We start from the raw sequence: 25,210 nt of genomic DNA on the forward strand, positions 1-25,210 counted from the left end.
CTGCCCCCTCCTCCTCCCTCAGCCCTGCCGTTATGGGTATAGGTGCCACAGAAGAGACAGAGAATTTTCCTGAGCCCCCTCCCCCAATAAATTGGAAAAAAGACAAGGGATACACTACGGGACACTCTCTTAGGCAAGTGGCATTAGAAGGGGAGCTCTTGGCCTGCCCAGTGATGCAAGATCAACAAGGCAATCAGGTACATGAACCCACTACTTTCAACACTTATAAAGAAATAAGAAAAAGCATTAGAGAAAACGGAGCTGCTAGCCCATTTACAAAAGGATTAATTGAGGCCATAGCAGATAACTTCCATATGACCCCATGGGACTGGTCAGTGCTAGCTAAAACAACTTTAGAGGCCAGTCAATACCTCCTCTGGAGGGCAGAATATGATGAATTGTGCGAACAAGAAGTCAACCAGAATCAATTGGCCAGGCAAAACATAATGGCTGCTATGCTCCAGGGGAGGGGTCCCTATGTCAATGTACAACAACAATTAAATTTTGTCCCCCAAGCCTAAGCACAAGTGTCCTTGTGCACCCTCAGGTTTTGGGACTGAATCCCCAAAGATGGAGTTCAACAGGGATCTTTTGTAAATGTAGAACAAAGGCCTCAGGAGCGATTTGTTGAATTTATAAATCAGTTAACCAAGGCAATTAAGAGACAAATTAGTCATGCCCAGGCCACTGATATCTTATTGTTGCAACTGGCTTATGAAAATGCTAATGTAGACTGCCCGCAGACAATGCAGGCAATCAGAGGAAAGGCAGCTACAGTCGGGGAACTTATATGAGCATGTCAGCTGGTGGAGACTGAAACACACAAAGCCAAAATATTGGCTATGGCATTAAAGCCATACCTACAAAGGTAGTTCACTACCCCATATCTAATGCTTTAACACTTTTCACTGATGGCTCTGGTAAAAATGGAAAAGCAGCTATCTGGTGGGAACCACATAACTCCCTCACTCGATCTGGGTTTACTAGTACTCAGAGAGCTGAGGTTGGAGCCCTGGAATATTGGCCCTGGAATCCTTTTCCGCTCAGCCCATCAATATTGTTAGTGACTCTGCTTACTCCATTTATTTATTGCAAAACCTTGAAACAGCCCTCATTAAGTCCACTCTTGAGCCCACCTTCTGTGTCCTTTTTCTTCAACTTCATTGCTGGATCAACATACACATCCTATTTTTGTTACACACATTCAGGCCCACAGCTCACTGCCCAGTCCACTAGCTCATGGCAATGATCAAGCAGACCTGCAGGTTATGACGTCACTGCTTGAACAAGCCACCCAGTCACATCAATTTTTCCACTAAAATTGGAGAAATTTAAATAATTTCAGTTAACCCAAAGACTAGTGAAACAAATTATCCTGCAATGCCCTGATTGCCAGCTCACAGGCCCATCCCCTCCTCCAACAGGTGTTAACCCTAGATGACTAGAACCTAATGAGTTGTGGCAAACAGATGTTACGCACGTCCCTGAATTTGGAAAACTAAGACATGTACATATATCTGTAGATACCTTTTCCCACCTAATTAGTGCACATGCTCTTCCTGGAGAGTCCACCCGATATGTCATTAAACATCTTCTGTTAACTTTTGCGTTTATGTGGCAGCCCACAAAAATTAAAACTGATAATGGTCTGGCTTACACCAGTTCACAATTTCAACAATTTTGTCACACATGGAATGTCCAACATTCCATGGGTATCCCCTATAACCCCCAAGGACAGGCCACAGTAGAACGTGCCCACTCCACCCTTAAAAATATGCTCAGAAAACAAAAAAGGAGGAATATGAGTAAGGACCCTACAACACTACTAGCACGAGTCTTATTCACCCTTAATTTCTTAAATTCAGATAGTAAATTTTAATCAGCCATATAAAAGCACTTTGCTAAAACCTCCCAAGATGTAAAACCTTTAGTTTTATGGAAAGATGTAAATGGTAATCTATGGTGCAGTCCAAATGATTTATTAACATGGGGAAGAGGATATGCTTGTGTTCACACCCCTTCAGGTCCTCTTTGGATTCCAGCATGACACATCAAACTATACCATGGCATGGCTGGGACTCAACCTGGTACCAGAAATGAAGGAAATGATCCTGCAGGACCTACAGCCCCAGATGATGCAGCTTCCTTGGACAACACAGGCCCTGGACATTATGCTGATGGAGACAACTCAGAAGGCTGAGCAAATTCTGCTCCAGACACAAACACTGTTCACTCCAGATAATCTGTTCTTTGCTATTCTCTCTGTTGGATATTGCAACTCTCGTAGGGTATTGGTTTTTCTTATTCTCTCACTCTACCTGCAGCCTGTACCTGCTACACTCTATTAGGTCCATCTTCTAGATCCTCCTTTCTTCCACTCTATTACTTTGGCAGACACCCCCTTCCCAGCTTCTAACAATGGGACTGCTTGGCTAGGAGGGATTAATATACCCCTGGTGGGGTTTCTCAACAACAACCCTATAGAACAATGTGCAAAAACGCCCCTGCTGGATAGACCCCCACTCCTGGGGGTCACTCTTTAATTGGAAAAGAATATTACTGATTATACTCATGTTTGCCTTATGTTATCTACTGGTTCTAGGATGCAAAGCCAGAACACAACTGTAACCACTGTGCCTGTCAAGCCTGTCACTGTGCACATCTGTGTGCTGCTTCAATCAACAAAACCTGATGCAAAAAACAGAAAAGGGGGGATGTAGGACATCCATCAGAGTGATGGGAGAAACTATAGGGAAAGGAGCAGGCCTTCTAAAAGATCAGAAGGCTCTGCATAGCTTCAGGGGAGAATAGCTGAAGGCAGCTATTCTCTAACACTGAGGCAAAGGGAGAGGAGTATGTGCAAGGAAGTGAAGGGGTGATGTTCCCTGAAAGGAGAACAATAAATGTTAATTACCCGCAGATTGTGTTTGCTCCAGGCTCTTGGCATGTGCCTGCACTGAATAAAAAGCAAGCAGCTCCAGCTTCTTGAGGCTGCACTTTGGCCACTAGAGCCAGGCAGTCCCCTAGCTGCTCTTACACTGCATACCTGTGTCTGAGTACTCATTTCATCCATCGGTCAGCGAGGGTCTGTGGGACAGACCTGGCACTAAGCATGTGGGAGTTATTTATATCCTACTGCTCGAGATCATCGCCAAGGTCTGATTGCAAAAATTCAAAAAATTGCAACCTCAGGCATAAATGAGTTAAGTCAGAAACTGCCCTAGAAACAAAGAAGGACACTTTATAATGACAAAATGATCAATTCTCCAGAGAGCTATCACAATCATAAGCAAATATACTCAACATCAGAGGTCCCAAATATATGAGCAAAATATTGACATAATTGACAGGAGAAATAGACAACAACAAAAATAGTAGGAGGCTTCAATATTCTATTTGTAACAGTGAATAGAATAACCAGACAGAAGATCAATAAGGAAACAGAGAACCTGCAAAACACTATAGCTCAATGGGACCTATAGACATATACAGAACACTGTACCCCAAACAGCAGAATATACATTTTTCTCAAGTGCACATGGAAAAATTCTCCAGGACAGACCATACGTTAAGTCACAAAAGAAGTCTTAACAAATTTAAAAAGACTGAAATCATACCAAGTATCTTTTACAACCACAATGTAATAAAACTAGAAAACAATAGCAGAAGGAAAACTGGAAAGTTTACAAATATGTGGAAATTAAACACCAAACTCTTAAACAAACAAGGTCAAAGAAAAAAATCATATAGGAATTTAGAAAATATCTTGGGACCAATGAAAATGAAACCACAATGTACCAAAACTGATAAGATACAATGAAAGCAGTACTAAAAGGGAGGTTTATAGTGATAAATGCATACATTAGAAAATATGAAAAATCCCAAATTAATGATCTAAAGTTACACTTCAACAGAACAGATGCAACTGATGCAACAGAAATGAAAAGGAGTATATGAGATTGCTTTGAACAATGATACAACAACAAAATAGAGAACCTAGAAGAAATGGATGAATAGCTAGAAACATAAAACCTACAAAGACTGAATCATAAAGAAACTAAAAATCTGAACATATCTATAACTAGTAAGGAGATCAAATTCATTATCAAAAATCTTCCCCCCAAAAAAGCCCATCATTAAATGGCTTTATTGAAGAATTCTAAAAAATATTTAAAGGACAATTTATACCAAAACTCCTCAAAATCTTCTAAAATATTAAAAAAGAGGGAACACTTCCAAACTCAGTTCATGAAGCCGACATTACCCTGATAAGAAAAGAAAACTTACTATAAGAAAAGAAAAAATTCAGACCAATATCCATAATAAATATTAATGCAAAAATTCTAAACAAAGTACTAGCAATTCGAAATCAACAGCACATTAAAAGAATTATACACCATACCCAAGCAAGATTTATTCCTGGAATGTAAAGATGGTTCAAGATATGAAAATCAATCAATGTAAAACATAACATTAACAGAGTGAAGGATTAAAAGCACATGATCGTCTCAGTCAATGAAGAAAAAGCATTTGACAAAATTTAACACACTTTCATGATAAAAACACACAATAAGCAAGGAAAAAAAGGAATGTACCTCAATATAATTAAGGCCGTATATGCGAAGCCTTCAGCTAACATCATACTCAATGGTAAAAAGCTGAAAGTTTTTTCCTCTAAGATCAGGAATATGGCAAGGATGCTCATTCTCACCACTTCTATTCAACATAGCACTGGAAGTCCTAGAACAATGACACAAGAAAAACATATAAAAGGCATCCAAATTGGAAAGGTAAATGTAAAATTATTCCTGTTTATAGTTGATGTGGTTTTATATTGTAGAAAACCCTAAAAGTTCAACAAAAAAGCCTGCCAGAACTATTAAACAAATTCAGCGAAGTTGCAGGTTACAATATCAACACATAAAATTAGTTGCATTTCTATACGCTAACAATGAACAATCCAAAAGGAAATTTAAGAAAACAATTTCATTTACAAAACTATAAAAACAATCCTTAAGAATAAATTTAACCAACAAAAATAAAAATATGTACACTGGAAACTACAAAATATTGCTCAAGGAAATTGAAAAAAACACAAATAAATAAATAAAAACATATCCTGTGTTCATAAATGAGAAAGCTTAATATTGTTAAAATTTCCACACTACCCAAAGCAATCTACAGATTCAAGACAATCTTTATAAAAGTAGCAATGTCACATTTTTTGCAAAAATAGCAAAAACCATCCTAAAATTCACACAGAAAATCAAGGGACCCCCATATAGCCAAAATATCTTGAAAAAGAAAAAAGTTGGAGGCCTCACACTTCCTAATTTCGAAACATTATAAAGCTACAGTAATAAAAACGATGGTAATGGCATAAAGACAAATGTTTTGACCAATGGAACATAATATAGAGGCCAGAAATAAACCCTTGTGCATGTGGTCAAATGATCTTGGTCAAAGGTGTCAAGACCATACAATGAGGAAAGGATTATCTTTTCAACAAATGGTGCTGGGAAAATTGGATATCAACATGCAACAGAACAAAGTTGGGCATTTAAGCTACACCATAGATAAAAACTAAATGGATTAAAGATTTGAACATAAGATCCAAAACTCTGAGACTCCTAGAAGAAATTATAGTGGAAAAGCTTCATAATATTGGATTTAGTAATGATCTGTGTATAGTGAATGAGTTCACCATGAATGAATATTGATTATTATGATGTTGTCTGCTTGTATTATGTTTCATTTTTTAAAAAGCAACTTTTATAGATAGCATAATTTCATGAATAAATTTTTATGTCAATATCGTGCAGCCAAAAGTTAAAAATTATTAACAGTGCTTTCATTTGAATTCTTTTTTAACACAATAATTTGTTAAATTATTTTATTATGACACCAAAAGTGCAGGAAACCAAAGCAAAAATAGACAAATGGGACTATATCAAACTTAAAATCTTATGTGCATCAAAGGAAACAATTTACAGAGTGAAAAGGCAACCTATAGAATGAGAGAAAATATTTTCAAATCATATGTCTGCCAAAGGGCTAATAATCGAATATATAAAGGACTCCTACAACTCAACAGCAACCAAAAAAATCCCAAGTAACTTGATTAAAAAACTGGCAAAGGACTTACATATATATTTCTCCAAAGAAGATATACAAATGGCCAAAAAGCATATGACAAGATGCTCAATATCATTAAACATTAGAGAAATGCACATCAAAACCACATAGATATCACAAAAACAAACAAACAAACAAAATATACCAGGAAATAACAAGCATTGTCAAGATATGGAGAATTGGAATCCTTGTGCACTGCTGGTAGGAATGTAAAATTGTGTAGCTGCCATGGAAAACAGTATGAAGCTTCTTTTAAAAATTAAAAAGAGAGTTACATATGATCCAGCAATCTCATTTTGGATATATATCCAAAGAATTGAAAGCGGGATCTTGAAGAGCTATTTGCACGACAGTGTTCCCTGAAGCATTACTCACAATAGCCAAGAGGTGAGAGCAACCTCAAATGTCATTTAAAGGAAGAATGGATTTTTTTAAAATGTGGAATATATATGTGACGAGACCAGCTCAGTCCGGGAGACCCTAACCCAGTGGTGCTAGAGGAATTAAAGACACACACATAGAAATATAGAGGTGTGAAGTGGGAAATCAAGGGTCTCACAGCCTTCAGAGCTGAGAGCCCCAAACAGAGATTTACCCACATATTTATTAACAGCAAGCCAGTCATTAGCATTGTTTCTATAGATCTTAAATTAACTGAAAGTATCCCTTATGGGAAAGGAAGGGATGTGCCGAATTAAAGGAATAGGTTGGGCTAGTTAACTGTAGCAGGAGCATTCCTTAAGGCACAGATTGCTCATGCTATCGTTTGTGGCTTAAGAATGCTTTTAAGTGGTTTTCCACCCTGGACGGGCCAGGTGTTCCTTGCTCTCATTCTGGTAAACCCACAACCTTCCAGCGTGGGCGTTATGGCCATCATGAACATGTCACAGTGCTGCAGAGATTTTGTTTATGGCCAGTTTTGTGGCCAGTTTATGGCCAGATGTTGGGGGGCTTGTTCCCAACATATATGCAATGTTATTCAGCCTTAAAAAAAAATCTCATCACATGGTACAACATGGATGAACCTTGAAGACATTATGCTAACTAAAATAAGTCAATCACAAGCAGATGGTCTTATTGATTCCTTTTAGATGCGGCACCTCAAATAGTTAAACTAATTGAAACAGAAAGTAGAATGGGGGTTGGGGAAAAGGGGAAAGTGGGTAGTTTTTCAACAGGTATAAAGAGTTTCAGTTTGTGAGATGAAAAAGTTCTAGAAATCAGTTGTACAACAATGTGAATACAGCTAACGCTATTGAACTATGCACTTAAAATGGTTAAGATGGTAAATTTTATATTATGATGTGGTGTGTGATTTTTTTTGGCCACATTAAAACAAAACAAAACACCCTGGCCCAGAGCCATCTTACAAAATTTCATTAAAATTAACATCATTCCTATCTGACTCTCTCCCCAACCTCTCCTTCTCCTCCATTCTCATCCCTCCAGCTCCAACTTCAATTGGGATCAACCATCACTGTCAGAGAGTGGGGAAGGAGGCTATTAGAAAGACAGAAGAAACAGACAGCATCCTTTTATCCAGGAGCAAGTTGTCCATATGTAAAGGACCTGGCTAAGAGAAAGGGGATGGCTTTCCTCTGAGAGGAGAAGGAAGTGCTGATCAACATAAAAGACTAGGCATTCGAATTTCTGGTATAGGACTATAGTTTACAACTTAGAGTGAACTAGGAATGAACAGAAGAGTCAATAGACACACCTAGTTTTAATCTGTTGGCCAAAAAAAAAAAAAAAAAAAAATCCTACTTAGCTTGTTTAAGGAGACAATAGGAAACAAAAATAAAGATGTTTTAAAATTATAGCCTGCATATTTTACCTGTTCAATATACTGGTTTAAAATATTAATGCATACAATGTTAATACAGAGAGAAAGTTGGAAAGGCTGTACCTAGATGGTTAACAGTTAACAGTAATCATCTTTGAGGAGGGATTGGAAAAGGGTGTGTTTGAAAGGAGATTTTCACTCTACACTCACTACATATTTATGCAAGCAGTATGTATTCCTATGTCACTTATGTAAGTGATGTGGTATTTTTAAAGTCAAAAGTTGAAATTAACATATTGTGCAGGTTTATTTCATATAGGTAATGGGTCTAAGTACTGTCTAACTTTGTTATAATCAGATATTAGTGAACCCCTGTGAAACACAAACTTTTTTTGAAACTGTTAGAACCCAGCTTTGATAATAGAGCCAGATGAGAAAACTGTTTTTCTAGATTTTTCTTTTTTCTGTAGCTAAAAGAAGAAGCAAGAAAAGAGGAAGGAAAGAAGGAAGGAAGGAAGGTCCAATTTCCTTTTTCCTAAAATTTTAAACAGGCTAATTTTTAAAACAAACAAACAAAAAGTACCTCAATAACTCTATCAGTTTCTGATTATAGGAAGTGAGTTCACCACAAATGAATATTGATTATTATAATGTTGTCCGTTTGTATTATTTTTCCTTTTCAAAAAAGCAACTTTTATGGATAGCATAATTTTATGGAGAAACATTTATATCAATATCTTGCTGGCAAAAGTTAAGAATTACTAACAATGGTTTCATTTGAATTCTTTTTTAAACACAGAATCAGCATCAGGTTTCACATGCTTACAAAAAGACTAAGAAAACCCCCAATAACTCCAAAAGGCAATGTGGATAACTCCTTTTGAAAATAATTAATGATAATTGTAAACATTGCTTTCCTGGATATTCTGCCATTATGTTGGCCCTTCCTCACACGTTACCACTAGAATCTTTAGGAGCATCTTCTTGCCAACATAAACTGTGTGAAAACTTTACAAACATAGCTGGGAAGAATAGACCAATGACCTCTGTATGACTTCTTGGCAGCTTTGCAAGTCAGAGGCCTAATTTGAAGTGTGGAATTGGTGGTTTGACCAGTTTTGGCTAACACTGGGTCCACATGTCAGAGAGATGCAGCAGCTCCCTCCCCGGGTCACCAGCTCAGTCCCATGCATGGTGAGTCACAATGGCAGAGGGTGCCTCCTTCCTGGCTGTCTTGACTCACTCAGTGGAGCAGGAGAGGATTTTCATGGGAGTTGTGGTCCTGTGTTACATGACAGACCGCAGTGAGCTAAACTGCTTCACCAAAATGCAATCAAATACCTCAAAGAAGGAGAGAACAGGATGGAAATGACCAAATTTACTGATGGTTTGGGTTGGCAAAGTTCTATAAAGTTCTAACATTAGCTCTGGCCTCATAAATCATCATTAGCTCTGTCTCCCACTTCTGATAGTTAAATTGCTGCAGTTGAAGTTGGCTTTTCAATAAGTTCTATAGCAATTTACATGCAGTCAAGGTTGAATGAATGGTAGACTCACACGTTGTTCCCTCCATTTTTCTCCTGTAATGCTTGTCTTTCTCCGTCTTCCACTTACTGTCTTACTGCTTTATATCACTTATATCCTTGAAGATTAAAGTTGCAGCTGATCTATTTCAGTAAATATTCCCCTATTTGTGTCATTCTCTTAGGATTTCTATTCTGTGTTCTCTTAATTTTTGCTCCATATCACTTATTACTTGATTTAAAGTCTTTATCACTTCCCACTCAAAGCACTATATTTTTTAGTCACTCCCTGTGTTTCTTCTCTCACCTGAGTTCACTGCGTCCATGTTTCCTTTTGGTCTCTTCTGCTCCAGCCTACTCTAAATAATGATATTCCCAAGATTCAACCTTGGTTCTCTTTCCTTCTCAATCTGTACACTCGCTTTGAGCAATAGCATCTATACCCATGCACATGATGATGTCTCTCTTGAGCTCTCCAGGTTTATCATCTAGTTGCCTTCTAGACATCCAGATGAACTACACCTATCTCAGACATGAAATGTTGAAGAATGAGTTTATAGCCTTCCTCCTGAATTCCTGATTTAAGTTAATGGCAAAATTCCTTAACCAATCACCCTTTACCCACCCCTTTATTTTCCCAAATAAAGGCAATTGTCAGCTTTTGTCAATTCTATGTCTTTAATAGATTACATATTTAATACTTCTTTTCCATCTACCCTAATGTGTATTACTGATTTCCATTATCAATATATTTCTTGCAAAACTTCAGGCTTTCATCATGTCTCATATGGATTCAGTAGAGGCAACGTAGAGAATGGATTTGATAGAAGCATTGTGTTTACATGAAATTATAAACTAATATGTTCATTGCATCATTTATTCAACAAATATTTCTAAGCCCCAGTTCTGAGGCAAAAAACAAAAGGTATACCTAATTAAAAATGCAAAGTGGGAGGATGAGTGCCAGATGAATTGGGGATATAATGGTAGAACTTTCCCTAGTAATTTCAATGTTGACATTGTCATAATATAAGTGAAACATTGCAAATATTTCAAGTAATTTAGATAGTTCTTTCATATTTACAGTATCTATAGATCTCCCTACTACCTCAGCTCCATGAAAGTCTGGGAAGGAGATAAAACCTCTTCTGAACATATTTCTTTTGATAGTAGTTGAGACATTGAATTAATGTTTTTTAATTGAGTTGAAATTCACATAACATAAACTTAAGTATTTGAAAGTGAAAAACTCATTAGGGTTTACTTAGTACATTTCAAATGTCGTACAACTACCACTTCTGTCTAGTTTCAAAATATTTTCATCACCTCAAAGGAAAACCCCTTAACCCGTAAGCACTTTCTCCCACCCTCCCCCTACTCCCAAACCCTGATAAGCACCAATCTGTATTCTGTCTGTATGGCTTTACCTATTCTTAATATTTCATATAAATGGAATCACACAATATGTAATCTTTTGTGTCTGGGTTCTTTCACTTTGCATAATGTATTGAGGTTTATCCACATTGTAGCATGTTTCAGCACTTTGTTCCTCTTTATGCTAAATAATATTCCATTGTAGGTATACATCACATTTTTTTCTGACCATTAATCTGTTGATGGATATTTGGGATGTTTCCAACTTTTGGTTCTTGTGAATGGTGGTACTATGAACATATATATGTACATATACTTGTTTGAGTACATGCTTTTAATTCTTCTGGGTATATACTTAAAACTGAAAATGATGAGTCATATGGTAAATCTATGTTTTATTTTTGAAGAACAACCAAACCGTTTTCCACAGCAGCTTCCCTATTTTACATTCTCACCAGAAATGCACAAGGGTTCCAATTTCTTGTCATTCTAGTGGCTGTGAAATCGTACCTGTGGTTTTGATTTTCATTTCCCTATTGACTAATGATTTTGATCATGTTTTCATGTCTTCTTGGTGATTTGTATATCTTCTTTGAAGAAATGTCTTTTCTGTTTCTTTTCCTATTTTTTAGTTGTGTTGTCTTTTTATTGTTGAGTTGAGGAGTTCTCTATATATTCTGGATATTAGAACCTTATCAATTAGATGATTTGCAAATATTTTCTTCTATTCTGTAGATTGAGTTTTCATTTTCTTGATAATGTTCTTTGATGTAAAGCCCTTTTAATGTTGATGAGTACAGTTAATACCAAAATTTTTGTTGTTGATCTTTATGATTTTGTTCGGCTATCGAGGAATCCACTGCCAAATTCAAGGATTTGCCAAGATTAACCCCTATGTTTTCTTCTAAGAGTTTTTGGTTTTAGCTCTGATATTTAGTCTTTGGCCTATTCTGAGTTGATTTTTGTAAATGGAGTGAGGTAGGGGTTCTCATTTCACTCTTTTGCTTATGTATTTCCAGTTGTACCAACAACATTTGTTGGTGAGATTATCATTTTCTTCATTTGGTGCCCTTGTTCAAAATCAAGTGGAAATAGTTGTATGGGTTTATTTCTGGACTCTCGATGATCTATATGTCTCTATACACCAGTGCCACACTTTCTTGATTACCATAGCTTCTTTGTAAGTTTTTAAGTCAGAATATATGAATTCTTTAACTTTGTTTTGTTTCAAGATTGTTTGGCTATTTTAAAATTATTGTTAAATTCTTGTAGAATTTAACAATGACAATTCTATATGAATTTGAGGATTAGTTTTTCCGTTTGTAAAAAGGCTGTCAAAATTTTGACAGAGATTTCACTGAATCTGTAGATGATATTAACATAAAAACTTTTGAGAAATTAAATTTAACAGCATTTGAGCAAAGAATGATTCATGAATTAGGCAGCACTCAGAATAGAAGAGGTTCAGAGCTCCATTTTGCAATATAGGCAGTATTTATAGACAGAACATGATGTAAAGTGCAGAAATAGCTTGAATGATTAGAGCTAGACATTTGACTGACATGGACATGGTCTGATCAGTTGGCTGCCTGTGATTGGTAAAGATCAGGCTATGTGTTCTAAAAATCAGAACCCCAAGTTGTTTCTTTATGTACTAAGTTAGATTGTGATGCACTATGAAGGAACTCAAAGTATGGAGACAGCATCAGGTCAATGGCCTCCTGTTTATTTAATTTAACAATGGCGATCAGAAATATTGCCATCTTGACTATATTGTCTTCAAGTTCTTGAATACGGTATGCAATTCCAATTATTTACATATTAAATTGCTTTTAGCAATGATTTTTAGTTTTCAGTATACAAGTCTTTCATTGTTTAAATTTATTTCTAGGTATTTTAATTTTTGAATGCTTATGTAAATGAAATTTTCTTAATTTACTTTTCAGTTTGTTCATTACTAGTGCAAAAAATACAACTTAAATTTGTGTTTATCTTGTACCTGCAACTTTGCTAAATTATTAGTTTTAGTTGTGTCATTCTTGTTTTTTAGATTCCTTGGAATTCCCTAGATACAAGACCATGCCATCTCTGAATAGAGAGTTTTACTTCTTCCCCTCTAATTTGTATGCATTTTATTTCTTTTCCTTGCCCAACTGCTCTAACTAGAACCTCCAGTACAATGTTGAAGAGCAGTGGTAGAAGTGGGCATCCTTGTCTTGTTCTTGATCTTAGGGGGAAAGCTTTCTTTATTTCATTATTGAGTATGATGTTAGGTTGGTGTGGGTTTAGGAATTTCCCTTCTTTTCTTAGTTTCCTGAGTGTTTTTATCAAGAAACAATGTTGATTTTTTTCAAATGCTCTGTGTCAATTGACATGATCACATGGTTTCTTTCATTTTATTATTATGATGTGTTAAGTAAACTGATTTTCTTTTGTTGAACCACCCTTCCATTACTAGGATATACCCCACTTGGTCATAGTGTATAACCTTTTAATATGCTTTTGGATTCAAATAGCTGATATTTTGTTGAGAATTTTGAGTCTATATTCATATAGGAATATTGGTCTCTAGTTTTCTTATGGTGTCTTTGTCTGGCTTTGGTATGAGAATACTAGTAGCCTCATAGATTCAGTTAGGAAGTGTTCCCACCTCTTCAATTTTTTGGAAGAGTTTGAGAAGGATTGGTGTTAATTCTTTAAATGTCCAGTAGAATTCACCAGTGAAGCCATCTGGTCTTTGACTTTTGTTTTTTAGGTTTTGTTGTTGTTGTTTTTAAAGGACTGATTAAATCTCTTTGTTATAGATCTGGTTATAGTTCCTATTTTTTCTTGAGTTAGTTTTGGTAATTGCTGTGTTTCTAGGAACATGTCCTTTTCATTCAGGTTATTTGTCAGCACACAACTGTTCACAGTCAAATCTTATAATCCTTTTTCCTTATATAAGTTTGATATATTGTCTTCACTTTCATTTCTCATTTTATTTAATTGAATCTTCTCTTTCTCTTTTCAAATTTGGGGAGTTCTGAGACATTTTTCTCCACTAATGTAGTTTTTCTTTTTCTCTCTCTCTTTTCCTTGTGTGACTTCTGTAATATATATTTTGGTATCCTTGTTGATATCCCATAGGTTCCTTAGGCTTTGCTCATTTTCCTGTTATTTCTTTCTGCTCCTAAGACTGGATAATTTCAGTTTTCCTATCTTAAAATTTACTGATTCATCCTTCAACATGTGAAAATGTTTCTTGAAATTCTCAAGTGAAGTTTTCATTTCACTTATTTGTATTTGCAAGCCCAAGATGTTCTATTTGGTTCCTTTTGATAATTTCTATATTTTTATTGATATTTTCCTTTTGTTTATACATCATTACCCTAGTTTCCTGCAGGTTTTATGTTCTTGGCTTTGTGTCTAGGATTGGTGGGTTCTTGGTCTTGCTGACTTCATGAATGAAGCTGTGGACCCTCATGGTGAGTGTTACAGTTCTTAAAGATGGTGTGTCCAGAGTTTGTTTCTTCTGGTGGGTTCATGGTCTCGCTGACTTCAGGAATAAAGCCACAGATCTTCACAGTGAGTGTTATAGCTCTTAAAGGTGGCATGTCCAGGGTTGTTTGTTCCTCCCGGTGGGTTTGTGGTCTCGCTGACTTCAGGAGTGAAACTGCAGACCTTCGCAGTGAGTGTTACAACTCTTAAAGCAGCACGTCTGGAGTTGTTCATTCCTCCTGTTGGGTTCATGGTCTCCCCGGCTTCAGGAGTGAAGCTGCAGACCTTTGCGGTGAGTATTACAACTCATAAAGGTAACGCGGACCCAAAGAGTGAGCAGCAGCAAGATTTATTGTGAATTCACAGAGCGAAAGAACACCTTTGCGGTGAGTATTACAACTCATAAAGGTAACGCGGACCCAAAGAGTGAGCAGCAGCAAGATTTATTGTGAAGAGCGAAAGAACAAAGCTTCCACAGTGTGGAAGTGGAGGTGCGTTGCCGCTACTGGCTCGGGTGGCCTGCTTTTATTCCCTTATTTGGCCACACTCACATCCTGCTGATTGGTCCATTTTACAGAGCGCTGATTGGTCCATTTACAGAGTGCTGATTGGTCCATTTTTACACAGTGCTGATTGGTGCATTTACAAACCTTTAGCTAGACACAGAGTGCTGATTGGTACATCTACAATCCTTTAGCTTGACAGAAAATTTCTCCAAGTCCCCACCCGATTAGCCAGACATAGAGCGCTAATTGGTGCATTTACAAACCTTTAGCTAGACACAGAGTGCTGATTGGTGTGTTTACAATCCTTTAGCTAGACAGAAAAGTTCTCCAAGTCCCCACCCAACCCAGAAGCCCAGCCGGCTTCATCTCTCAGTTTCCTTTAGTTCTTTGAGCATATGTAAGACAGTTGACTTAAATCATTATCTAATAAGTCCAATATCTGGGCTTCCTTAGGAATGGTTTCCATCAATTTCTTTGAGACTTCAGAGGCTACACATGAGTGAATGCAATTAAATCCACAATGTGATGCCTCTACATATTCACCAGAATGTATAACATTTAAAAAGGAGAAGAAAAAGGAAGAACACAAAACACAAATGAGTATAGTAAGTGTTGGCAAAGATGCAGAGTAACTGAAATTTTCATTCACGGCTAGGGCATGTATAAATTAGTAAAACCTAAAAATTATTTGGCAGTGTCTATTAATGTTGAATATATTGAATATATACCCTGTGCATAGTAACACTAATTCCAGGGATCTTCCAAAATCAAATGTGTAACTATGTGCATCATAAGACAGGTACAAGAATATTCATAGCAGTGTCATTTGTAATTACCCCAAAATTTAAATAATCTAATGTCAAACAACAGTAGAATAGGCAAGTAAATTTTAGAATTATATACAAAAATGAAAATGAAACTATTATATTCTTGAATATGGATCAATCTTACAAATATAGTATTAAGCAAAAAGAGCCACATAAGAGTACGTATTATGTATGACTATTTATAAACATTCAAAAGCAGGCAAAACTAATTTGGTGGTAGGATTCAGAATTGTGCTTATCTGTGTGTAGGGGTATAATGACTAAGACTGAGCATGAGGAAAGCTTCTAAATTGCTGGTAAACATTAAAAATTTTGCTGTGAGGCGGTGGTTACACAAGTTTGTTCACACTGTCACTAAGACAAGCACTTATGATTATTATACTTATTTTGTATATGTGTTATGCTTTAAAAGGTTTTCACATCTATCAGTTTATAAAATTTTTTTAAATTGTATTTTATCAGTATTGGCGAGGATACAGGGAAAAATTGCTCAAATACTAGCAGTGGGAATGTAAGTTAAAACAACTACTCAGGGGAGCAAATCAGTGAAATCTATAAAGGATTTACATCGTGCACACTTTGTGATGCAGTACATTCTCTTGTTGGTATCTGCACTCTAGAGAAATACTTGGACCTAAGTACAAAAAGGCATCTACATATATATTTATGGTACAATTGCTTCTCATAATAATATTAATAAACAAACGTGAGGGTGGGGGAATGGTACATTAATTATGTATGTATATATATACACATATTGGTTCTGAGGACATGCAGCATTTTCAGAGAATGAGGTAGATTTATATACAGATATGGAAAGATTTCAATGCTAAGTGTAAAAAAGTAACATCTACACTTGCGAATGCACAGGAACTAGGAGTCATCATCTACAGACTGGGTTTGTAATTAGGACCTAAAAGGGATATAAGCATAATTGTAACGTTTAAGCTTTTTTTTTTGCATGGACATAATCTTACTTGTGTAATTTAAAATTAATAACGGTACTTAGAATGACTTTGGAAAAATATACAAATAATGAAATGGGGATCCAAAGAATGTTCACTGTATACCTCTGTACTTCTAAAAATGTGAATAACTGTAGCATCAGTTGGGAGAAAAGTTTAATTAAATTTTAAATAAAACAATAAAAGGTGCCTAACTTCGTGTGAAAACAGACATATAGATATAATTAAATGTGACTACCCCTTAGAGATGTTAGTTATGAACTAGGAGCGCTGAGAAAAGGTATCCTAAATAGGTCTGGGGGAAGTGAGAGTTAGAAGAGGTGACTCTTGAGCTGAGTACCGACATAGAAATGGTATGCCCTGTTTTTATTCCTGGAGGGCTCAGCATGAGGTGCCCAAGAGGCCCTGAAACCCATTTCCATGACATTTTCCCACGAGCTGGAGCATAAACCCCCACCGAATAACTGAAGGGAAGCGGAAGGCGCAGAAACGCGGACGAAGAGGAAGCGGACGCTTGTTAAACCGTGTGATGCACAATGCGGGGAAGTCCAACCAGCTCCGTGTTTCAAAGCTGGATGCCCAGATTTCCCACCCATTCCTACAGGCAGACCGGCCCGCCCTCTACCTCCTTCCCGCGTCGTTTACTGGTCAGTAGAAGATTGACAGGTCCTCTGGCCAATAGGTTGGCTCCTCTATGGAGGCACTCAGGAACCAGTCGGGTCTTTGGTCCCTCGAGCGAGATGCGAGCTGTGTGCGTCGACGTCAGCGTGCTGACGTCACGGGCCGGAGGTGCCGGGGCTGCTGGGTGCGGGCGGTGGGCTGCGCGTCGTCCGCTGGACTGGGTCCCGGTCACGCCCCGCCAAGCCCCGCCCCTCAGGCCGGGGCGCGACCGCGGATCCGCAGTTCCCGGGCCAGCCTGGGGCGGCCGGCCAGGAACCACCCGTTGAGGTAGGCTGGGTTTCTCGTTCCCCTATTTGACAGGTTGGAAAACTGAGTCTCCTGGGTCAGATGACTTACATGGGGGCGTACAGGGGACCCGCGGACGGAGGCCATATCCTGGTCCTGTTCTGTTTACTGAGTCCTGCGCGAGCCTCCAGGGGAGGAGGAGGGGCGAGGCAGGCTGTGCTCATAATGGACACAAGAGTCAAGTTGCAGAATGCTGAGCCCCGCTGCTCCCACGGCGTGGGCCGGGATTCAGGGATGGATATAGGTAGCGGGAGTGTCCCCATTCCTCCAGCCTGCGGACCCTGAGGAGTCCCCGGTGGGGTCGGCCCCGGGCTGGCGCCATGGGCCCCCAAGAAGGACCAAGAATTGGTGACTGGGTGTAATGCGCGGGTTGTCCAGACACAGGCGGTTGTGAGTCTCTTCTATTCATTGAGAAAAGTCGTGTTCAAAAAAAAAAAAAAAAAAAAAAGAAAGAAAGCACGAATCATGAATGTTCTCCCTGTGGTTTCAGTTAACTGCTTCGCCTACTCATAGGTATCTCGCCATTGTTTGAAATCTTAGTTGCTTGAATACTTTTGATTTAGCGTTAGGGATTTTCCCCCCTCTCTTTTAGTTCAAACATGGGTGGACATTGTGGAACTTTTCTTTGTTCACTGTGTCATTTGTCTTCTATTTCACAGATGGAATCACTGAATTCATCACTTGACACAGTACTAGTTTGGATAAGTTTAGCAAGGTAACCAAGTAACGGGTCTAATTAAATCTTTACTGGAATTAGTCCAGTTTGCCACATTTCCTTGTTAGGAAGAATTCTGAAAGGTAATTCCCGTCTGTGTACCATATCTACCCATATGCCTCTTTCTAGAAGCAGGATCTCACAAAACGACTTATGGTATCCTTGTTTTATTGATGGATTCTGATAATTAAGGTGGTGGATTATTCATGTTCATAAAATGAAAACATACAATATGTTGTCGTGTAGAAGTCACTGTCTTTAAAATCTAACTGTCTCAAACATTGGTCTTTTAAAACTGCATTATTGCATTGCCTACAACTGCATGAAAGAAATGAAATGAAACAGCCTCTGAGGGATATTACCTTACTTATGTTCACAGAAGGGTGGTGATTAACATCATTTGGACTTATTCAATGGACAGTTTGCCTGAGTGATTGTCTATGCCACTCATTGTTTTAGGTTTTAGAGATTGAGTAGTGAGCAATTTAGATAAGGCCCCTACCCTCAAAGACTTTAACTTTTGTTGGAGAATATAATAAACATGTAAATCAAAGAGACAAGTTTAGATAGGAATAAATGTCAGAAAAGATACTACTGGGTAGAGAGTTTGAGAGTGACTGGGTTGTATGGAGAAATGGGATGGTCAGGGAAGACCTCCCTAAGGAGGTAACACGAGGTGACATTTTGGGTGATAGCTGAATGTTTAGCTGAGTCAGCCATGAGAAAATGGGCTGGAAGTTTCTAGGCAGATATAAACAGTGTAAAGGAGCTAAAGGAAGAATGAACTTGGCATGTTCCAGGGACAGAGGGAAGCCCGTGTGGCTGGAGCTGAGTGACCCTAGGGGAGGGTGAGGTGAGGGGACAGTGGTCAGAGGTTATACTGGAGAGGTGTACAGGGATTGGATCATCTTGTATCCCATGTGAGCCTTACAGGCAGGCAAGGGAAAGATAATTTGTGTACTGCAGAGTCTTGTTTTCTTTTAGTGATACTCATAAACTCTAGCCAACTTTCTGCTTTGTTTTGGTTATGAAATCATTGCGGTAATTTATTGTGTATATATTTTTTCTCCAGAGGCCCTCTTAATGAAAAGATCTTGTTTCCTTCAGCACCTTATCCGATGTAGTTTGTTTCCTTTCCATTGTTCTATGCAGAACTCAAAGTCTTTGCTTTTTCTTAAGCTCCCTGCTTTTAATCCTTTCTACTTCCAACCGTGAATACTCTTTCTTATTACCTGTACCTGCCTTCCACTTGGAAAGCAGTGGCAGTTGGTCCCTGCTCTTCTCCAAGCCAAATTCTAGGAAGCTGCATTGGCAAGTGGATTATTGTTCTTCATTAGAGCTTGTATTACTGACCAGGAACATAACGCTTGCCTTTTTTTAGTACCTACGGTATGCCAGGTATGTTACATACATTCTATTCCTTCCAACTTGTGGCAAAGGAAAATATTAAGCCTTTTTGATAGTGAGGGAAACTTACACTTCAGCTACTGAGCTAGTACTGATGGAGCTTGGATTTGAACTCCCATTAGGTTTACTCCAAAGCCTAATTCATTCTACCCCACCTCCTGTTAACCTCCAACCTTGCTACCCTGAGCAGCAAGTCTCTATTACTTAAAATTATGTTTTATGATGTGGCATTTTAGAGATCACATGATTCACCCCTCTTAGTTTAGAGCTAGGGCTGTGGAGGCCCAGAGAAGGTCAGTGAGTTTTAAAATAATGCACCTAATGGCCAAACTTCTATCAAATTTTCACCCTGCTCATTTTCAGGCTAGTGTTTTTTCTGCTTTATTTTCTTCATGAAAGTCCCCTATCAATATATTTCTGTACATATAACAATATAATATTTCAACAGCATGAATTTATTGTCCATAAACTTGTAAAAGTTAATTTTAAAAAGATGAGACATTGCTTCTTCTTGGGCTACAATAATCATTTGCCTTATTTTCCTTCCCTTTTCTGAACAATGAACAGGTATAAACTTTCTGGATGAATCTGGTCTCTGTTAATAGAAAGCTGTGGTTTAAAAATGACTTTTAAATTTTTGTTTTAATTTTAGAAATGTTTGAAAAGGAGTTTAAAATGTGTTACTATTTTCCTAGCCTTAATCTTACGCTTAGAAGTATGGGAATATTGCCTACAGTTTGCTAACTCATAGTTTCTCTTAGCAAGTAGAGTTTCTTCCTGTTACTGAGGAAGCCCTTAGGTCAGTGATATAACTTCTTTTTCTTAGTAATATGTTATGTTTAAAAATAAGTCAAAATCAGTTTATAAATTAATATGAATAAGAAAGCTGTTAACAGTGGTCTTAAAATTTTTAAATGCCCATTATTTATTTCTAAGGTTTGCATATTTTAGTAATTATGAGTGGAATATGGTAGATGAATAATAACAGACTGATAAATAGCTTAATTTACTTTCTGTATGTCTTTTTGACTCTGCTGTAACTTAATAGAATTTATCTTTTTCTTTAGAATAATTTTAATGGAATTAGTATCTTCTTTTTTAAATATTGGAAGGTACTTAAGTTTAAGCAAAAGAGAGTTTTTGCTCTTTAGGCCAAAATATCAAAACTAGACATCCTGGCTATCTCTATTCTTTAAGATCGTTCATGCAACTAATGCCCATATTCTGAAGACCCAGGTCATCATGATTTGACCACCATCTTCTGCCATGAGCCTAGTGCCCCAAATTGGACTCCTGGTCTTTGCCTCAGGCTTTCCAGCTTCAGTGCCATTACTGGTTCTGCTTGGAATGCCCTCTGGATAGACAACTCCAGCCAGCCAAAATTCTACCTGTCCCTCTAAGTCCACTCAAATGCTGCTTTATCAATAAAGCATTTCCCATGTCTCTATAACAGAAGCCTTCTTTTCTCATAGCACTTTTGGGAGCCTCTCTTTGACACCAGTTACCAATCCTGATATCTTTAGTATTGTACTATTACATACACAGGTGTTAAAATATATGTTGACTTGAGCTTAAAAAACTTGACAATTTGTGTTATATACTTGCACAGTTTTTTGCAGATTGTAGAGCCCTGTTATTTTATTTACACTTTTATCATCTTATCTTTGAGAGACACACTGTTAGGCTTTTCTCAGCTTTGGTTCACAGAACCTGTTTTCTGTTTTAGTTAAGGGTCTGCCTTCTGCAGTTATCAAGGGGTCCTTTGAGAGGAACTCATGTCTTTGGGCTATAAATGTTGAAGGCACACTGTCACAAATAAAATCAGTGTTCTCTGTGTTTATGGTATTGGAAAATACTAACAACGATTTCCACTTTTTAATATTATAGATGAGAAAACTGAGGCCCGGAGAGACTAGCCCTGTGTTACTTGCAGTGCTAGGCTAAGAAGCCTGGTCAGTACCCCGGTTCATGGCTGCAGAGGCTTGTAGCAGGCTGTCATCAGTTCTGATGTCCTGTGTTGGAACTCCTGGCAGCCTCTTACACAATGTATCAGTACAGCTCAGGCCTTTCCAATTGTTTTGCTTGCTTTATTTGTGAGCTGACCTGGATCCGGAAGATACCTCTTGTGGTGAATCAAGATTAAAGCTTTAACTCTCACCAGGAATCCCTGACTCTGAGCTATTTAAGCCTGGAGGATCTTCCTGAACAGGCATGGGTATGGAATCAAGTTCAGTAGGCTCTTTAGTTTAAAACCCTTCTCTTCTTCCTCTCTAGTTACAGTTTTCAAAATAGTATTGTGAGACTAGCGAGCATCCTCAGTGTATTCAATCTGGAGTTTGGAGGAATCTGGCCCAGGACCTTTCAAGTTGCAGTAATCATAGGTTTCTCTGTCCTGTATTTTCCAGGACGGTATACTTTTCAAATACTGTGCATTATTGCTCACCAAAGTATATTCTTGTTTGCTTTTTGTTTCAGGAAAATATATTCTCAGAATTATTTTTTAAAATTAAGCATTTATTAAATTAATGATGTAGAAACTGAATTTCAAGTATCTTTTTCTATTTTAATTGTATGTTAAATTCCTCAAAGGTAACACAGAGGACGTTAGACTTTTTTCTAGCCCAGGGAGGAACACCAGCCAAGACTTGCCTTGGGCATTGGTGGTAATAACTGATGCATATAGAGGGCTTTCTTTGTGCCAGGAGTTGTTCTAAATGCTTTACTTCAGGGCCTCTGTTCCTCAGCACTGTTGATATTTTAGGCTGGGTAATTCTTTGTTGGGGACTGTTCTGTGCATTGTGGGATGTTTAGCAGCATCTCTGGCCCCTACCCACTAGAAGCTAGTGGTACCTCCTCTAGTCCATGTCTTTTCCATTTTATTTCCTGCATAGCATTTAGCATAGTGTTTTACTTATGGGAGATGCTTAATAAATATGTCCATTTGTTTGGGTTAGATGGGTTCCTACTCATGTAGTGATTTCTTTCTGTTTCTATATACTTGTATTCATTTTTGTAGTGTGTTGTTAGAATGACTTCACTAAATAGCATTCAAAATATATTGGAAAGAAAGATTACCAATTTAGTTAATTTGGGAGAGTTGGGAACATTTTTATTAATTTCATTGTAAATGAAATTAACTGGAGATTAAATATTCTTAGCTTATTTAATATACTGCTGACCCTTGAATAATACAGGTTTGAACTGCACAGGTCTAGTTGTATGTGAATTGTTTTAAATAAAACAGGGACCTGACCTAAAATAGTTTTCACAGCATGTGGAACCCATGTATGCAGGTGGTTCTGGAACCAATTCCCTGCATATACCAAGGGAGGACTGTACCATATTGAAACTCCAACCATATGTGTAAGTTTGTCTAACTTTAGTTAGCAAGTACTCAGATGACTTTGTGCTTTCATACAATTATAGTTGCAATTTTTAAACTAATTGAATACCTAACACATGCCAAGCATATCTTTGGGTGCTAAGAATATAGAATGTTCTCTAGGAGTTTTCAGTATAGTACTGAGAAGAAGACATGAACAATATGTGAAACATGTGAAAGACTGGAGGTGCTCTTAAAGGTATATGGGATATATATTATACATACGTGGTCAGAGAAAGTTTCATCCAGGAAGTGATACCTAAGCTACCTTGAACAATTAATAGGCTTATTCTTGCTGTTAATATGATAATTTGGTGGTTCAAGGAAAAGGCATTCCAGGCAGAGGGAGAACTGGGGCAAAGGCAGGATGGCGAAACTTCCTGTGTCAGTCCATATGTGTCGCTTCCTATAGATACCTTAGGCTGGATAATTTTATAAAGAAAAGAGGTTTAATTGGCTCACAGTTCTGCAGCCTGTACAGGAAGCATGGCTCGGCTTTTGGTGAGGCCTCAGGAGGCTTACAGTCATGGCAGAAAAAAAAGCTGGAGCAGCATGTCACATGGCAAGAGCGGGAGCAAGAGAGAGAAGGGAGATGCCACACATTTTTAAACAAGCAGATCTCATGCGAACTCAGAGTAAGAGCTCACTCATCACCAAGGGGATGGTGGCAAGGGGATGGTGCCAATATATAGTATATGATATATACTATATATAGTATATAACCGATATAGTATATAATATATACTATATATATAATATATAACCCATATAGTATATAATATATATATAATATATAACCCATATAGTATATAACATATACCATTCTTGAAAAACTTGCTCTCAAGTAATGCAACAAAACAAGCAATAAAGAAAATTATGACTATGGAAATATATATATAGGCAGCATATATACTATATATATGTATTTCCATAGTCATAATTTTCTTTATTGCTTGTTTTGTTGCATTATTTGAGAGCAAGTTTTTCAAGAATGCTGCTAGTTTCAAACTTTTATTGAGAACTTTATGAAATTAAAGAGATCCTACTACTCTTGTTGTATTCTCTGCCTCTGTAACGTGCTCTGAGTCTGTTCTTATTATTAGACTGTAAAGCACACTTTATTTTCTGAATATTTTAGCCTGTAGTTGAATTGAGTCTTATGATTAGTGGTCTTTGTGTGATTCTATTTGCTAAAACATGAGTTAGGCTGATGATAAAGGGGATCACGAGGTTACTTCGGTTGCTGATCTTCTTGAGGGTCTGATTTTCTTTATGACTGCCTAAGAAGTCTTTCAGAGAAAAGGATACTGGTGATTTTTAAAACCTAGGCATCAAGATTTTGAGACTGACTTTCCCTGTCTGTCACATGTGCTAATCTTTGGACTACAAACCTTTATCTGTGGTATGATTCATAATTTCTTTTTGGACCTATGTGCTGTTCTTGTATATCACATCATAGGAGATAACATATGTAACTTCTGCCTGTTGATAGATACCCCTGGGCATAGATGTGAATGGCACACCTTTCATTAACCTGCTCTATTTTGTGACATGGTGAGTTGGTCTCAGCTGTCTCCTGGGGCAGTTAAAGTAACATCTTCCCTAGCATTGCTGTTAGTGTGCCACTTCCACCAACCAAGAGCCACCAAAGGGACAGTGAGTAGAAGATGGCTCTGTCAACTGGAGTGACATTTTCAGGAACACTTATCTCCCGCATTCCTGAGGAGTTTTATGTTGTTGAATGAAAAGAAACCTAGCTTGTCTATGAATAGCTGTGCTGGCTTTGCTGACTACTTACCAGCTGGCCCCTGGGAATTCAGCTTCTGTTTTCTCTGTATAGAAAGATAGGTCTGGGGAGGCGTTGAAGAATGTATGGTGAACACCTTCTTTGGGATGAAGGATAGTTACTAAAAGAAGAGTACACTTTTAGCCACTTGCCTATGATTCCTGGGAGAGCAGTGAGCTCACCGCTGTGGATACTATTGATTTTCAGATCTAGATTAATAAGATCTCAAGTCCTGTGCTGAAAGTTGACAGCATTTGTTTGAAAATTGCTTGTAGTAAGTATCGAAGGAATGACATTATGTGATGCAGAGATGTCCTCATATGCATTGGAAAATATTTCAAGTTCCTTAATTGAGGCACCTTCA

The 25,210-nt window shown here is 37.6% G+C and overlaps 1 protein-coding gene and 1 long non-coding RNA gene across 14 annotated transcripts in view; one reads left to right on the forward strand and one right to left on the reverse strand.

The window, feature by feature from the left end:
• Positions 1 to 17,304, reverse strand: part of LOC129144549 (uncharacterized) — a 69,756-nt gene extending 52,452 nt beyond the window's left edge. The window contains exons 1-2 of the long non-coding RNA XR_008548971.2: positions 17,216 to 17,304; positions 4,596 to 4,740 (exon numbers count right to left, since the gene is read on the reverse strand). This is a non-coding gene — a long non-coding RNA (uncharacterized LOC129144549). The remainder of the gene's footprint in view (positions 1 to 4,595; positions 4,741 to 17,215) is intronic.
• STARD3NL (STARD3 N-terminal like) overlaps positions 13,226 to 25,210 on the forward strand; it is a 56,574-nt gene continuing 44,589 nt past the window's right edge. For 2 of the 13 annotated variants that reach the window (XM_009452911.5, XM_016957285.4), the window contains exons 1-2: positions 17,324 to 17,538; positions 18,216 to 18,271. The gene's annotated coding sequence lies outside the window, so the exon portion shown is untranslated. Of the gene's footprint in view, positions 17,539 to 17,673; positions 17,947 to 18,215; positions 18,272 to 25,210 lie in introns of those variants that run through there. The other 11 variants (XM_063815324.1, XM_063815331.1, XM_519050.8 and 8 more) reach the window with 8 other exon arrangements.

Source organism: Pan troglodytes, chromosome 6 (assembly GCF_028858775.2).
Source record: "Pan troglodytes isolate AG18354 chromosome 6, NHGRI_mPanTro3-v2.0_pri, whole genome shotgun sequence".
NCBI classification, from domain to species: domain Eukaryota; kingdom Metazoa; phylum Chordata; class Mammalia; order Primates; family Hominidae; genus Pan; species Pan troglodytes.